The following is an 18,670-nucleotide window of genomic DNA, read 5'->3' as shown; positions in this document are numbered from 1 at the left end:
TTTCTACAGGTATGTTAGCAACAAGAAGGTGGTCAGGGAAAGTGTGGGACCCTTACTGAATGAGGGAGGCAACATAGTGACAGATTATGTGGAAAAAACTGAAGTACTCAATGCTTCTTTTGCCTCAGTCTTCACGGACAAGATCAGTTCCCAGACTGCTGCACTGGGCAACACAGTATGGGGAGGAGGTGAGCAGCCCTCAGTGGTGAAAGAACAGGTTAAAGACTATTTAAAAAAGCTGGACATGCACAAGTCCATGGGTCCAGATCCAATATATCCAAGGGTGCTGAGGGAGTTGGCTGATGTGATTGCAAAGCCATTGGCCATTATCTTTGAAAATTCGTGGCGATCGGGGGAGGTCCCAGACTATTGGAAAAAGGCAAATAGAGTGCCCATATTTAAAAAAGGGAAGAAAGAACCCAGGGAACTACAGGCCAGTCAGCCTCTCCTCAGTCCCTGGAAAAATCATGGAGCAGGTCCTCAAGGAATCCATTTTGAAGCACTTGGAGGAGAGGAAGGTGATCAGGAACAGTCAACATGGATTCACCAAGGGCAAGTCATGCCTGACCAACCTGATTGCCTTCTATGATGAGATAACTGGCTCTGTGGATATGGGGAACACGGTGGATGTGATATATCTTGACTTTAGCAAAGCTTTTGATACGGTCTCCCACAGTATTCTTGCCAGCAAGTTAAAAAGTATGGATTGGATGAATGGACTATAAGGTGGATAGAAAGCTGGCTAGATTGTCGGGCTCAACGGGTAGTGATCATAGAATATCAGGGTTGGAAGGGACCTCAGGAGGTCATCAAGTCCAACCCCCTGCTCAAAGCAGGACCAACACCAACTAAATCATCCCAGCCAGGGCTTTGTCAAGACGGGACTTAAAAACCTGTAAGGATGGAGATTCCACTACCTCCCTAGGTAACCATTCCAGTGCTTCACCACCCTCCTAGCGAAAAAGTTTTTCCTAATATCCAACCTAAATCTCCCCCACTGCAACTTGAGACTATTACTCCTTGTTCTGTCATCTGGTACCACTAAGAAGAGTCTAGATCCATCCTCTTTGGAACCCTCTTTCAGGTAGTTGAAAGCAGCTATCAAATCCCCCCTCCCATTCTTCTCTTCTGAAGACTAAACAATCCCAATTCCCTCAGCCTCTCCTCATAAGTCATGTGCTCCAACCCCCTAATCATTTTTGTTGCCCTCCGCTGGACTCTCTCCAATTTTTCCACATCCTTCTTGTAGTGTGGGGCCCAAAACTGGACACAGTACTCCAGATGAGGCCTCACCAACGTCGAATAGCGGGGAATTATCACGTCACTCAATCTGCTGGCAAAGCCCCTACTTATACAGCCCAAAATGCCGTTAGCCTTCTTGGCAACAAGGGCACACTCTTGACTCATATCCAGCTTCTTGTCCACTGTAACCCCTAGGTCCTTTTCTGCAGAACTGCTGCCTAGTCATTCGGTCCCTAGTCTGTAGCAGTGCATGGGATTCTTCCGTCCTAAGTGCAGGACTCTGCACTTGTCCTTGTTGAACCTCATCAGATTTCTTTTGGCCCAATCCTCTAATTTGTCTAGGTCCCTCTGTATCCTATCCCTACCCTCCAGCGTATCTACCACTCCTCCCAGTTTAGTGTCATCTTCAAACTTGCTGAGCGTGCAGTCCACACCATCCTCTAGATCATTAATTAGACATTGATCAATGGCTCAATGTCTAGTTGGCAGCTGGTATTAAGTGGAGTGTCCCAGGGGTCGGTCCTGGAACTGGTTTTGTTCAGCATCTTTATTTATGATCTGGATGATGGGATGAATTGCACCCTCAGCAAGTTTGCAGATGACACTAAGCTGGGGGGAGAGGTAGATAAGCTGGGGGGTAGAGATAGGATCCAGAGTAACCTAGACAAATCGGAGGATTGGGCCAAAAGAAATCTGATGAAGTTCAACAAGTGCAGAGCCCTGCACTTAGGAAGGAAGAATCCCATGCACCGCTACAGGCTGGGGACCAACTGGCTAAGCAGCAGTTCTTCAGAAAAGGACCTGGGGATTACAGTGGAGGAGAAGCTGGATATGAGTCAGCAGTGTGCCCTTGTTGCCAAGAAAGCCAACGGCATATTGGGCTGTATTAGTAGGAGCATTGCCAGCAGATCGAGGGAAGTGATCATTCCCCTCTATTTGGCACTGGTGAGGCCACATCTGGAGTATTGCGTCCAATTTTGGGCCCCTCACTACAGAAAGGATGTGGACAAATGGGAGAGTCCAGCGGAGGGCAACGAAAATTTTTAGGGGGCTGGGGCACATGACTTACGAAGAAAGGCTGAGGGAACTGGGGTTATTTAGTCTGCAGAAGAGAAGAGTGAGGGGGGATTTGATAGCAGCCTTCAACTACCTGAAGCGGGGGTTCCAAAGAGGATGGAGCTCAGCTGTTCTCAGTGGTGGCAGATGACAGAACAAGAAGCAATGGTCGCAAGTTGCAGTGGGGGAGGTCTAGTTGGATATTAGGAAACACTATTTCACTAGGAGGGTGATGAAGTACTGGAATGGGTTAACTAGGCAGGTGGTGGAATCTCCATCCTTAAAGATTTTTAAGGCCCATCTTGACAAAGCCCTGGCTGGGATGATTTAGTTGGTGTTGGTCCTGCTTTGAGCAGGGAGTTGGACTAGATGACCTCCTGAGGTCTCTTCCATCGCTAATATTCTATGCCTCTAATTGTAAAAAAAACAATACTATTGAAAGATGAGTGGTTTTAAAGCCCTTTTTTCAAGCACAGGGCTAGAAGGATGTAAATAATGGCAATGGTGACTATTGGTTTCTCTTCAGCACTTGACATTTCATTGAAGATCTGAGTGATTTCAGGGAAATTCACTGGTGGCCACCATGTGCCAAACAGGCCTACCACGTATTAGTGTATCAAGATACTACTACTATTTTTAGAGCGCTAGTAGTGAGCCTCACTAACCCAAGTCTATTGACCTGGGCTGGGAGTCTTGCTCCAAAACGCTGTGGGGACATACCAAAAGCGCTTTTACAAAGGAGACCCTTTTACAGATGGGGAGACACCCAAGAAGTGAATTGATTCACCCAAGAGCTGGGATTAGAACCTATTTCTCCTGACTCTCAGGCTGGTGCCCTCGCTCCTAGATCCTATGGTTCCAAATACATTAGATAAATATGACAACTGAATAGTGAGATGTAATACAGACTCAGAGCAGTCTCTTCAACTAACAATATCTACTGTCATGTATGGCTGTTCTAGAGCCCTTACTGTATTCAAACATTTAGCATTTAACTAGGTACTGAGGAGTAACCTGCAAAATTAATTTAAAATTTAAATGTTAAAAGATAGATGTTGTGGTCAAATACAAAACACACACTGCCACACAAGGACATTAAAACATAAGCAACAGAAGTCTACAATATCTAGCAACAGAAATTCAGAATATTCAAGAGTATAACAAGCCCCAGGCTGCAATCCTTCTATACGATCCATCAATCCATCAATTCGAATGGGATAACTCATGCAAAGAGAGGTTGCAGAAACAAACCCAATTTCCTTAGTTAACTGAATGTGTTCCTTTTACACGCATGTTTTCCGGAATTGCTTTTGTATTTCCTTTTTGAAGTTCACATTTCTGAGTCAACAGACACATATTAATCACTAAAACCTATATGCATACTTAATTAAGGAAACATATAGAAGCACTTTTATTTATCATAGATGATTAACAGATACAGTTTTTCCTTATAATTAGAACCTTACCAAGTTCACAGCCATGAAAAATGCATCACAGACCATGAAATCTGGTCTCCCGGGAAATCTGGCTATTGTAGGGGAATTACAGTATTGCCACCCTTACTTCTGCACTGCCTTCAGAACTGGACTGCCAGAGAGTGGTGGCTGTTGGCAGACACCCAGCCCAGAAGGATGTGCTGCCACCAGCAGCAGCACAGAAGTAAATGTGGCATGGTATGGTATTGCTACCTTCAGAGCTGGGTGCCCGGCCAGCAGCCGCACCTCTCCAGATGCCTAGCTTTAAAGGCAGCACAGAAGTAAGGGTGGCAATACCACGACCCCCCTACAATAGCCTTGTGACCCCCCCTCCCCATAAGCCTTTTTTGAGTCGGGACCCTACAGTTACAACACCGTGAAATTCAAGATTTTAAAAATGCTATGCCTGTGAAATTTACCAACATGGACCGTGAATTGGGTAGGGCCCTACTTATAGTCATTGCAAGATATTTTCCAACATACAGAACCTGTATAAATAATTTAAACACCCTTTAATGATTATCCTTTTATAAGGAAGATTCTAAGATGAAGTAAAGTGCATGGTGTTCTAAAATGTATTTTGTTTAATTGTACTATGTTTTTATATTATAAATAATATTGTAAATAGTATCGGTATCATTGGGGGGGGAAAAACTTAAAATGGCAAATATGCAGCTATGCTTGCTTGAGTCCATCTGGAAAATACAACTCATTATATAAACATAGAGGGAGGGATAGATAATCTTAATATCATAAAACAAATTATAGTTTTTTTTAAATTAAAAACTGGAATGGACAAAAGTGTAGCATGCTTTTTTACACTTAAGTATTTAAGATCGTTTTATAACATCTTAATTTCTTTCAAAATGCTTTAAATGTATCTTGTTCTTCCATAATTATAAAAATAGAAATGGCTTTTTTCTTAAATGATTAATTATTACACTTTCCAGGTTACTTTCTATTGCAATGAAATGTGCTATCATTTACTACTATATTACCAGAATACCAGAAGATTTCTGATGAAGGAAGATAATTATTGATAACAACCACATAAGTATGAAAACCAAAACAGAAAGCCATGGAAAAACTATACCAAGAATCCTCTAAACAAAGTTCCAGATGTAGGAAAGTTTTGTAAACATTTGATGCCATAACTGTGAGTCTCTTCTCCAGCCACCAGGAAGAAGGAAATGCCTACTGGAGACTAAGAAGTGGTATTTATTTATATGGCCTCCTACACTGACATTGAGGCGGAGAGGACAAGTCCTATGAAGGGAGATGGAAGGCTGTCTACGTTTCAAAGTCCTTCAGAGACAATATAATGGACATGAGAAGCCAGGTTTACAGAACTATTTAGCTCAGAAAAAAAGGCATCACACATCCACTATGACATTCAAGAGATACAAAGCTCATCGCAATTTAAAGAACCCCCAACCTTCTCCCCCACTCCCCCCCCCCACACAGAAAAAGGAACTATCATCTCCACATGAACTACCATCATTCAAGCAATAGATGAGCCCAAAAAGAAGTTAGCCTTAGCGCATTACATTATCCTGTGGAAGTTCTCAAAGCTCTAACCAGGATCAGATCAGTGTATGCTAGGTGCTCCACAGCCAAAAGGCAAGGTTACTATCTCAAGGAACTGCAAGGTGGGAGGAATGGGTCTAGGCTAGGGTGACCAGACAGCAAATGCGAAAAATCGGGACAGGGGGTGGGGGGTAATAGGTGCCTATATAAGAAAAAGACCAAAAAATCGGGACTGTCCCTATAAAATCGGGACATCTGGTCACCCTAGTCTAGGCATAGTTATACAAGTGATGATGGGCACCTGGCTCATTAGTTCCATTTCTTATTTTTCAACATTTGTTCATTTTTATTTATAGATTTTAATTTTTGTTACAGGGCAGAGGTGAATGAACAAATACAAGAAAAGGTTTCAGTAAGAGGTGGACAAAGACTCATCTCTAGAAGCAACTGCGACTTTACAAAGATGTAAGTGTGACCCATCCTTCCTCTGACATGAAAAACTTCCCACAGTGCAAGTTAAAAATATCCTAGCCAGGAAAGGCCTTCATGCCCAGGAGATGATGTTCCATCACCAGCAGTCATACGGTAGCCTCTATTTAAAACTGGATAGTTCTGTGCCCCTAGGGAGTGAACTCGGCTCCAGGGGTGCCACAGTTTTCAAATCACTAGGGTGGAAGTTACCCCTTACAATGCTGTTTGGTTGGGAGACTCATAGGAGCATACAAAGAATGAATACAGTGACCATACACACAGTTACAAGTAAAAAAATCTTGTTTGTATTATAAGTTACAGTCATATACCCATATAGCCAATGTTGGGTTCATACTTACATACCCAAGGATCTTATTAAGTTGGGTGGATCTCCTAACAGGTAGTCATTAATAGAGGAGTGGTTCCCGCTGTGGTCTTCCCACCCTATTCATATCAGGAAACCCATTTTATCTTGCTGTTATGACCACACTTAACACCCTATGAATATGCATGAGGGTTCCATCTTCTTCCCTATCTGTACTTCCACACAAATGATGGGGTGCCCTGCTTCTCATAGGTTGTTCTCCTAGTTCCCCTTATTCTTATTAACATTTATGTAAACATGTTCCCATGATAACCTGTGTTCGGAGCAGAACTTTTGTGATGTTACAATTGGGTGTCTTGCATTCTAGATGGGTACATGGGGACATTTTCCAGGAACATCGCCTATTGGCACATCCTCTACAGTAACCCTGTAACCTTACTGGCATAGGGTCATTCCTGTGTCACCCATTCATGACATCTCCTTAAGCCTGAGGCCTAGTGTGGCTGAGCTGAAACCTCACAGGCCTTAGCATGTATCCTTTCATTATGACCTTACTTTACCTATATACCTAATACACACTTACCACTCCTAAATATTTATCAGTCTTATACTCCTATAATCCTATCCTACTTATATCTAGTCATCATACATTCATTACATATGAAACAATATATGAGTTAACCAAGACAACAGATAACATAATTAAATGACAAAACGAACTAATTGGCTACAAAACGTAATGCTCAAGAACGTCCTTAGTGGGCTAATGCTGTCCTATGTTTTATGTTCGGGTGACTAACGACATGTCTACACTGCAATTAAAAACCTGCAGCTGGCCCATGCCAGCTGACTCGGGCTCATGGGGCTCAGGCTAAGGGGCTGTTTAACTGTAGTCTAGATGTTCTGCCGCTGTCTGAGCTCTGGGACCCTCCTGCCTCACAGGATCCCAGAGCTCCAGGCCAAGTCCAAACATCTACACAGCAGTTAAACAGCCCCTTAGCCCGAACCCCATAAGCCCAAATCAGCTGGCATGGGCCAGCTACTGGTTTTTAATGGCAGTATATAGACATACAGTAATAGACCGACTAGCTGCTAAGAAGTGATAGTGAGATGGAAATATACTGTACTGCAACTACCAACTGCTTCAGCAAGTTTCAGTTAAATACACTCAAAATAAATAAAGGTGAAGTCCAAAAATATTACAAGGGTGGACGGAGAGCAAAGATCTCTGACAGTGCTTTAAAGTGTGTTCATCTAATGAGTTAGGATGAGTTTGCCCAGAAGAGGCAAGAGGGATTTTAATCTAGTCTTTTCCCTCCTTTTGACAATCTGCAGACAGCCCTTGGGTGACTGGAAAAAAGATACATGGATTGCAGCTGAAGGGGGTTTAAGGAAGAATAACCCTATTCTGCAGTTTTTGGCACAATGAAAAGGGATTAATTAATTACTTCCTATATCATTCTTTTTAAGATATCATCAAGAAGGATTCTCGTTTCTAGGTCTCATGAGTTCAGCTCTTCTCTTTCTGGTCTTCTGCTGTACCCATTGGCTAGCTTGAGAGCTCTACCCCACTGAACATCCTCAAACTAGAGGACATTTGGACGTTCCCAGCCAGTTCCTTTCAACAGTGAGAAGTCAGAGTTCCCAACTCAAGACAACTAGTGTATTGCACTATGACACAGGACAATCACTTCTCTCTGGTTTATATCTTGAGGAACGTAAGCAACATTATTGGAGTACAATATGCTCCTCAAACTCTGAAATGTTGGATTTAGCAAAGCGCTTGCATTGGTCTAATTCTGTTCCCACTTAATAGGAAGTCGCATCCTTTAGAGCTAGAGAGTTTCCCATGTGACTTACACTGGAAGCACAAATATCCATGAGAAAGAGTCCTGCACGGATTGTAAATTTAAAGAACCCATATAACATCTCTGTTGAACAGAGCTTCTGTTAGATGGCCTTTGAATTAAGGCATGGGACTAGGAGCTGGAAGGGCTGGATTTTATTTGTGTCTCTACCTTTGTGAGCGTGGGCAACTCACTTGGCCTCTCTGTGCCTATTTGTACGTCTATAATATGGGGATGATTTTTATCTACCTGGCAGAAGTGTTGCAAGGCCTCATTCTGGTAGTTAACATTATGTGAAGCAGATCATGATGCAAGGCTGTGACAAGGTACGCTACCAGTTCGGGTGCTGGGATAGTTAAACACTTCCTCCCTTCCCCACTACTTTCTCTGTCAGGCCAGCAAAACAGTTAAGTGTTGGGGGAGGAGATGTGGGGCTTATGAACGTTGGGCTCAGATGACATTAAAGAGAAAATGAACGGCTAAAGTAAGAAACACCTGCTCTGTGGCCCTACTTACACCCCAGAAAGCAGACGGCTTTTTAGTTAGACCCGGGCTACTCTCATTGCCTGTGTGGAATAGCCCTCACAGTAACAAAGACATTATAAAAATGGGTTTCAGAGTAACAGCCGTGTTAGTCTGTATCCGCAAAAAGAAGAACAGGAGTATTTGTGGCACCTTAGAGACTAACAACAATAAATGCTCTAATAAATTTGTTAGTCTCTAAGGTGCCACAAGTACTCCTGTTCTTCTTTTTATTATAAAAATGTACACTGTTGTAATTCCTCCAGTCACATTTGAATCAACATCCAACATCTAGATTGCAATCTAACTTTAAATATATCCCAAAGAGTTTCCAGACGGCTTGACAATCATGTTTATAGTCTAATTTTATTTTTACCTTGCTAAACTAAAAGCAGCATAGCATCTTCACAGTGATCTTTGCTTTACCATGCTTGCCTTTCTAGCTGAAGCTGCACAGACAGATTTTAAGTTTGCTGCATAAGGCACTTCCATTTTACTCTGAACTTTTTGTTGTTGTAGAAAAACAAAGCAAGCAAGCTGGTGATGGCCACTCAGCTATGTGGACCTGATGTTGCTCCTGGGTACAGCTGGAGAAAATATAACTGAACTAGCTAGAAAATGAACTAGGGGTCAGCATTAAAAAGAAAACAATGCAGACATGAAAAGTTTAACATTTTTATGTAAAAAAAGTGGCAAAACTAGAATACTTAATAGGTTGCAGATGCCAGGATCATATTTCTTCCACCTATGCATCTCTCCTGTCTCCTCCCACCTTGAGCTATACAGTCAACTGTTGAAAGCGTAAAGCCTGGATGCCAAACTTTTTTCTAACGTTTCTTTGACAACGGCAAAGCTGAGAGATGAGCAGATCCTCTTACCCAAGACAGAAGCACACTGTTGATAGATTATATTCCAAGGAGAAAGTCCATGTCACTTTATTCTAAAGTTTAATTTTAAAAACTGCCTGTTGCAATTGCTGGAACAGTCTGTCACCATCCACACTGGTTGTCTACCAAACCCAGCCAGATGGGTGAAATCTTTATAAGTAAGTCCTCATGAATACTGGTAGTTCTTGCCAAGTATTTGGTATATAGAAAATCCATTGGTTATTTTCTAGTATCAGTTTTAGTGGAACTGGTGGAACATTTTTATGAGAAATTTTTTGATGAAAATGAAAAAAAATCTGTTGAAATTTATCTGAGAGAATTTTGAGTTGTCAGCCAAAGTTTTCAGACCAAAACTTTTTGCCTCAGTGCCTCATGAGAGCTGTAGTTCAAGTGGCTCATGACCCATTCCCCTCTATGGGCAGTGCTCTCTGACTGGAGTACATCTCCCATAATGCACCATAGTCTCCCCTCTTGCTGATCTGTCACAATGCACCAGAGTACCGTCGCTAAAGTGCATCACAGAAGATGTAGTCTGGCTGGGGAGCAATATTACTTCTTATACTTTAAAATGACAACCAGGTATGATAAATTAGAGTATAAATGTATATTATTTATCATGTACATCTTTGTGACAATGGCACTGAGGAACAATCGCGCAATACAAGAAGTGAATCTTAAAAAAAAAAAAAAAAATCTAAACAATTAAAATAGTTCCATAAAGAAAAAAAACGGAATAAACTATATAAAAATGTGACTCTGGCTCCGGAAGGCAAGCCAGAATGTTAGAAGAAAGCAACAGAGGATGTTGAGCGTTAACATCAAATCTCGTGTATCCTCATTGCACAAATCCTTTAACTCCTTCCACATTTGAGATAATCAGCTCTCTGAACCAAGCAAAGCAGACATGCCAAATCCAAAATTTTAGCTAACTGAGAAAATTTTAAAAACTAAATCACACTAGTTAGGCATGATCCACTTTAGGGAATCTGTGTTCTTGTATTTTCAGTATCTATAGATAGCTATAGTTAAAAGATTATAGTTTTTTGTTTTCTAGATTTTCCCTAGATTTTTCTTACACATTTATTTTCCCCAAAACTGCTGCTGCCTCTGTTTTTAAAAAAAAAAAACCAACAACATTTCCTCTCTCTGGTACTTCTTCAGAATGTCATTACATCTGACCCCATGTTAAATCATTCTTTAATCTAATCTTGTCATTTATTTTATAGTATGATCTTCATTTCCCACGGAATTTTTTCTCCTTCTCCAGGACTCTTATCATATTTGTTTCTGGCACCTTCCTTGCTCCCAAACTTCTTCATGAACACAGTGACAAAAGACTACACATTTTAGCAAAAAGAACAGGAGTACTTGTGGCACCTTAGAGACTAGTACTCCTGTTCTTTTTGCGGATATAGACTAACACGGCTGCTACTCTGAAACCTACACATTTTAGCAATCCCTGCATCTTTTCAATAAATGACCACTGCCATCTCTTTTAATAGGACCTATTTTCTCATTTACTACCCTGTTACAACTGTTCAAATACTGGAGGTGTATCTTTAGCTTTACCTTTTGTACAATATTCCTTTTCATCTTGACTTTTGTTTTTATTTTATTCCCATCTTCCCTTCCTCGCAGCAGCTTCTCGTATTAAAGTTTGAGGCATCATGTTGGAGGAACTACTGCAAGGGCTACTGCTGCTCTGGATAGACCTGTTCTGTGTTTAACTTGAGAACTTCAGTCCCCTACGTAATTCTACCTGGAAATTTATATGGCACCAATCACTGTAGTATCTTTGCTCCATTAAGGTCATTAAATAGTCTAATTACCTTTGGTTCTCGCCTTTTCCCCAGATCAGGCGTGCGAGTTTTATATTTATTCTTCTGGGAGGACAAGGTCAAGGAGATGAATCTTGCATACATTCTTTAAGTTATGAAGATTCATTGTTGTCCTGATTTCTTGTGGAGAGTTCCAAAGCCAAGGGACAGCTGATGAGATTATTCTAATGTCTGCTCACGTGAGATTTATTACTTGTGATGAATTTCATTGTTCTCAAAGAATGCAGTAGGTGCTTGATGGAGAAGAAATCCCTGATTTAACTAGAGTTTAGATATTGAAGCCTTTGAAAATAAAAGTCCCTGAATTTGAACCTGTGCTCAATGGGTAGCCAGTCAAGTGTTCCGAACATTGGGAATGATATGCTCACATGATCCTATGTTGCCAGTGTTATTCCCGGGTACAGAGCACTGTAGCAGTCCAGCTTGTTGATCACAAGAATATAGATCACTCTGGACAAAATGGAATACAGTATGATGAGGAGTAGTCTCCTGTCCAGGAATAGATGGATGAAAACACTTCCAGCAGTTGTAAGCATTTGTGAGTTCAGCAGCGGTGAAAAGTGTAGGATGTCAGCAAAGCTATAGCTTAAATTTGTTGAGCACAGGTCAGACACTCTTGACTGAGGTTGATGTTAACATTTTGCAAAGCATTTCTCTCTCCCCACCAGCATCCCTTCCACCTCATCTGGGCTTAGCTTAAATCAGTCACATTTCATCTAAGCGCTGACCTCACTTAGACAACGTAGATGGTGTTGTGAGCATCTGCTATGAGAGTCGGGTGTCATCTGTGTACTCTGGACAATTGAGGGCATGCTGCCTCATTGTCAGGTCCTAGCAATTTTACACATACAGTGTGTAAATAAGGACAGAGAGCTGTGCAACAGCTTCTGAAGCATACACCAGAGCTATACCATACTTTAGGGCAGATGGAAGATTGCCTTTCCCAAGAAGAGTTGTTGGATATTTCAGTCAGCAGACTCAGGCAATTATGGTTGGTTATTCATTGTTTCGTGCTTCAAGAATTTTCTGTTGTATGAAAGGACCAATATGAGAAAAAGACTGGTGAAAAGGATATGTGGTTTTGGCTCCCATCACCTGGGATTGTGAAAAACCATTTTGGATTCAGTAAATCTTGTCCGGAAAGTGGTCCGTCAGTTCCTCACAACTAAGTGATGCTGGCATCTAGAACAGACAGAAACCACTCAGTGTTGATGAACCAGGTAACAGTTTGACTTATGGCTATTCTGATGGTGGAGAAGAAAAAGCTTTTTTCTTTGTGACACGGCCTATTTCTGACTTGGGTTTCTTTATTTCCCTTTTTATCTACAGCAGGTTAATCGAAGACCCATGCTGACTTGTGGGGGTGATGAGGTAAGTATGGGGTGGATTCAGTGCAGTGAGTATATAGTTCCCAGTTTCAGAGAGTTTAAGGCCAGAAGGAACCATTAGAGCATCTAGCTTTACCGTCTGTATATCCCAGGCCACAAAATTTCATCCAGTAATCGCTGTATTGAGACCAATAAATTAAGTTAGACTAAAGCATTTCAGTTCTCAGGACACTACATTGTTGTGTGCCTCAGACAGAGAACAGGAGACCCTGAAGTGCCACCAATGCTTGAGCAATTGCAGGGAATTGCTAAAGTGAGATATGCTCAGATGATCCCCGCAGGTGTTCCATGCTTCAGAGGAAGGCAACCCCACCCCCAAATCTCCATGCTGGTGGAAAACAGATGGTTACACACCAAAGTCCTGTGAGCTCTGCCTCTCAGCTACACAGGGCTTTCCATTAGAACATTTTGAAATGTAGCTGGATCTATGCATTTCCTAGGGAGAAACATATATAGACCCTCTTCTGATATAGGAGTGGTCTCTGATTTCAGCCTAGAGGAAGTGATCTGAGGAGGACTGACTTGCCATTGCTAGATCTCAAATGTTAGAAGCACTGTGTTAACATTTTAAAAGAAATGCTAATTTTAATTGTATTTTCACATTCTGGGTATTTCATAATTTACAAATGATGAGTCTTTTTTTTTAATAAGACTTTCACAATTCTGTGCATAAATGTCATAGATACAACTTCACTTTCATTTCCCACTTCTCCTTTGGAAAGCTATTCCTCAAAAATTCTTTTGGGCTGTGAATGTATTTCAGTTTCTGTGACAGGAAACCTAGAAAAGCTCAAGTTTAAGGAGCCAACATGTACTTTCCTTGTGTAGCCATTGATGTATTTTGAGAGAGGTCATGCTTCCAGAATTTTTTTTCTGTATGCATGGAAACAAATCCTTTTTATTGAAAATAAACAAAATATAAATATGCAATTACATAATTGTGCATAGTATTGTTTAAGTAGGGGTTTCCTGAGTTAACACTACTGGCCATGTGAGAATCTTGAAGATGCAACATAGTAATTAAAAAAAATTTGGCTCATGGCATGTATGTTGCCCTAGTTGCTTATCATTTAAAGCTTTCAGACAGCAATCAGTTTCACTGTGGTGGAAGTTACTGCAAAATGCATTAAGAAGTTCACGCCCGTGGCAATGGTCACTGAAAATATTTTGGAAAGCATCCCAGAACTATAAGACTTTTTCCAGACATCCAAGAGAAACTCTGGTATGACTGAGCTTCTGGTCTCAACTTTTTTTTTTTATTAATATAGCAGCAAAATATTTTTGAAAGGTACATTTCAGCAGTTTTTTCTTAAACGGCCAAGATGCCTGGGCCATGGAAAACATTAACTACTGAGAGATAACTGTTAGAAGATATCTCTCTCCTTACCCTCATAAAACATCCAAACTGATCAACAGGGACACTGAATTAGAATATTCATTTTGTTTTTCAATTTGATGATTTCAGATTATTATGTATAAATATATCCTAATTTATGCACTTCAAAGAAAAACTGCTGAGTGATATGAGACGGAAAAAGACACGAGTTGCTTACATCATTACTATGGGATACAATATCCTGGAAAATAAGTAGCTTGAATGATGTACGAAACTAAAAAGCATTGGAATAGGCCAATGCCCAACAAGCAAGATTTTTTTCTTTCATCTGAGGATGAAAAAGATACCTTCGAACTACAAATGGCATAAGCCATCAAATCCTCAAGGATGTGTCTTGCTAAAAACAAAATGTTTCAGAATCTGATCAACTAAGCAAGGGACTTCCTGAAAGAAAAGCTCTAGTGGGCAGGAAAATTTGAGCCCTCTAACTTTGGAGACAGGTTTTGCAGGATAGACAGCCTCCCTTGCAGCTGAATGGTTCTTTTGTAAATATATACAGGCAGGGATCAAGTGATTGCCTTGCAAGTGTCTAAGATTGAAACACCCCTCAAAGTCACACTCTCTCAGCAGTGATGCGACTTTCCATGCAGTAGCAACCAGGCCTGAAAAATAAGCGATGCAGTAATTTAAACATGACTTTCTACATTACAGTGTCACTCAAGATATGGATGTCAAAACTTTTAACCAGGACCTTTTAAAATTAAATCTTCATAGACTATAAGCTCTTCAACGCATGGACTTTGTCTACCTCTTTCATTGCACAGTACCTAGCAAAATGGGGCCTTGATTCTGACTGGGGATTCTAGATTTTACTATAACAAATGTTGAATAACAGAGCTTGAGGAGAAGGACATCACAAGGATGGGCAAGAAGACAGAGAAAAAAATATTGGCAGAACATCCAGTGTAATGTAGAAAACCATCACCCTGTTAGGAAGGAATCTAGGAGGTCTCCATAGTGTCACTTTATCCTTGTCAGGTCCTTTTCAGGACAATCTTTTTTGGATGTCAAGTCTTTGAAGGTCCTTAGTGCATACTGGACAGCTTTCATGTCCACAGCTTCTATATGCACCTGTTTCTGTAGATACTAAATGCCCTGGGTGTGAACTTACTCAGATGGTTTCCCTATTAGAGGTTAAATCCATGATCATTACAGTTTGAATAGGTGGAAGTACAATCCTAATTAGAGACTATCTGGACTGCCACCAGACTAGAGAAGCTGGAAGTAATCCAATTGGATATGATTTGAGTCCCTGAATGCTTGTTTTAACTGTTATTTCAAGGTTCTCTGAGGCGGTTTCATGGGGAGACATGCTACAGGATCTCCAAATCCAGTTACAATCATAAGGGTCAAAAATTGTAGGATGGTCACTTGTAGTCACTGCTGTCTCTTACAAATCTTACCTGCTAGACTGATGATTTCTTGATCTTGCCCTGAGACAAGAAGGCTTTGAGATAAACATGTCTAGCAGGTCTCTTAAGTTTTCCTAATGTCTGTGGAGAACAGACCAGGACTTTGAGTGATAAATGAAACACCTTCCATAGTGGTGTCTTTACTTGGCCAGTCATCCAGACAGAGGAACATATGCAGGTCATTAGTGAGACTCAACAAACATTTTGCTGAAAACACACAGCACCAAAAGACAAACCCTACAAAGTTGTAAGTTTATTCCCCTACTACAAACCTGAGATGCATATCGGGACACTTCTAGTGGCTGGACTGTATGTAAGCATTAGTAATGAACAGAGCCAGTAGCCAGTCACTTAACTTGAGACGCAAAGGATTGCAAATGCAAAGCACCTCGTTGCTGAGAGCCCACATGAAAGCACTAAGCAAATATGCTTAGCATCGAGACACAATAGGTCAAGGAGCCAACAGACAAACTGCTAAAAGCACCAGTGCATCGAGTGATCGTGCCAAAGCTTGCTTGTAGTGCTGAAGTTCAGAAAGAAAACATGCACTGATGTGCCAACAAAATGTGCCTAAGTGTTGAACAAAGCCTTGAAGAAACTGGACTAATTGTTTCAATGCCAAACAAGAAAAAAGGGACCCTGAAATGCCAAAAGGCACCAATCAAGCCTGGAGAAGCTTGGAGGCAATGAATGGGAAAGTGTCGCAAGCACAATTGAGCTGCAAAATAGCTGTGAGGCCAGATGACTTGGAAAACAGACTATGGAACAATGGATAACATCTTCAAAAGCACCCAAATTACTTAAGATCCTAAGTCACCTTGAAATGGGGCTTAGACACTTCTGAAAATTTTACCCACTAAGAACAAAAACAGGCTACAGGAGCATAGCCACTTAAAGTCCAAAAGCAGCTCCTGTAGAGGCTCCCTTCAATGACCACTGTCAATGAGGAACTGACTGGGAGGCTCTAGGCACAGAGTTAGCAGCATACAGCAGCACACTATGACTAGTGTTTGTGTATAGTGGGAGGAAGGGGGACTCATGCATTAGAAACCATTGCCTCAGAACGTCAACATCTGAAAGTAAGAGGAATTTCCCCCTGCTTTGGGTAGAGGTAGGCAGTGAGGGGTGGAAAGTGGCATCACATGAAGAATGAAAATCTTGTAGTGATGGTATCTTTGAGGAATACAGCATACCAAATCCTGCTAATCAACCTCAAGATCATCTTGTAATTCCACAACTTTCTTCCTATCACCTCACAATCAGACTCTCACCAAACCTTGTCGTTTCTCATTATAACACTTACAAAATCCAGCCCTAGCCTCCACTGCCAAAACTTCCTTCAAACCACACATCTCTTTTTTCCTGGATTTCTGTAACAAGCTCCTCTCCTAGTCAAGCCTACATTTCTCTTTTGTGCTGTGCTGTTTGCTGAGGTTCACAGACAGAATAGACTGGAGAGTTCGACTATCATTCACAAGAGAACTTTGTCCAGATAAGAAATCTCCTACAGAGCAGAAGATTTGGGAATATACCCTAGTCCAGATTGGAAACTCTGGCGAGATGAGCACTATCTGCAATTACCTAATCACTTGTGTTAAAATGTACTGTAAGCTGGACTCAGCAGCAGCACAGCTAGACAATTGGGTGGTCTTTCTTCCAGGAAAAGCCAACCAATCAGAGGACTAAAGTCAAAATGGTCATATGGAGTATCCTCTAGCACATGCTATGTAACGCACAACACAACTCCTTCCATAGCAGAAACAGCATTACAATTCCAGCACAAGTTCCTATGTAAAAATCATTCTGATGTCCATGCAAGTCTACAGAAAGGTTAAAAAAAATAGTGTCAGTGTAAGAGGCAGTACACTATTAAAATACAAGCAAGAGGTTACAAACAAAAAAACAGTGTACTAAAAAATGTAAAGATGAAACAAGCCCACATAAGCAAAGAAATTGTAGATGGCTCAACTAGATATGTGCTGCTAGCCTTATGCACATACAATTCTTTGTAAGAAAGAGGAGTATCGGGAAATGTTGCATTCCACAAAGAAAATATTTCTTTTCATCAATCTGGGCTCAACATGTAGTAGGACAAATATTTTGTGCTCCACTTGCAGGAGAGCACTATAATGTACTTGGAAAGAACTACCTAGGGTAAGTACACTAATTCCACAATACACTAGTATAGAATGTAAAATTCCCAGACAGTCAAGGTTCTGAGCAGGAAACCATGTTTTTTTTTTTTTTTAAACATTGTGTCAAAACTTTCCAATTACTAACTTCTTGTACTTCAAAAAAAAATTCCCCATTACACCTTAAAGTCCCTATGCTTTATAGATATTGCAATGACAAGGAAATGTAACTGGAAATTTAGACTGTAAAAGTTCCATAAGAAAGAATAGGATTGTAAGATTGTTTCATAATAAAACAGTGAGTAGTGACACAAATACAAGCTAGAAAATGGCCACCAATCTCTTGGTAATTATTCAGGTTTGAATTTGATAGGGAATTACCAATATTTCAAGCAATGAAACTACCAGTTTAGAGCTGATTCCATAAATCTTACTTATGAGTAATCTGCATTTGTGTAGTTAATCCGATTAATCTCATTAAGCTAAATACAATAATTATTTCTCAAATGAGTAGGAAGGCCTTGTCTATGCTAGACAGCTTGCCAGTAGACCTATACCACCAAACCCCCCGTGTAGAGACACAACTTATACCCACAAAATTCTTCTTTTGATGGTATAGTATATATCAGTTCCCCAAATGAAATATGCTATGCCAGCAAAAGGACTTTTTTAAAAAATTTGCTGGTATAACACTAGGGGTTTTCCCAACATAGCTACATCGGTCTGGGGTATGATTTTTTCCCCGATATGCCTAACTGGGATAACTGTGCCAGCAAAACTTCTAAGTGCCAATTAGGTCTAAAAGTTGGGGGAACTGCTCACTATCATAATGTAAAAAAAGGTTAATATATATTATATATTATAAATATATTGATAGCAAAAATAGGAAAATTCCCCCTGCTCATTTCCTCTGACCACCTAATTTTAATGATATTTTGTAGGCATATAGATATAAGTATGAAACAGGGAATAGAGCTGATCAGGAAAAAAAATCCCCTGAGAAAATTTAAAATAAAAACCTTTTTATTGTTTTCACAACATTTCTTTCTTCAAATGTTTTTGGATTTTTGTAGACAATCCAAAAAATGTTCATTTTGGCCAAAACCTGAAAATATTCTATGAAAATGGATTTTTTTGTGCAAAAATTTTCAT

The 18,670-nt window shown here is 40.5% G+C and overlaps 1 protein-coding gene across 10 annotated transcripts in view; it reads right to left on the bottom strand.

The window, feature by feature from the left end:
* DNM3 (dynamin 3) overlaps window positions 1–18,670 on the bottom strand; it is a 345,189-nt gene that overhangs the window by 113,638 nt on the left and 212,881 nt on the right. The gene's annotated exons all lie outside the window — the stretch shown is intronic.

The sequence above is a fragment of the Chrysemys picta genome, chromosome 8, assembly GCF_011386835.1.
Source record: "Chrysemys picta bellii isolate R12L10 chromosome 8, ASM1138683v2, whole genome shotgun sequence".
Classification (NCBI taxonomy): Eukaryota; Metazoa; Chordata; order Testudines; family Emydidae; genus Chrysemys; species Chrysemys picta.
The sequence above is the reverse complement of the archived record's forward strand: the minus strand, read 5'-3'. Positions and strand labels throughout refer to the sequence as shown.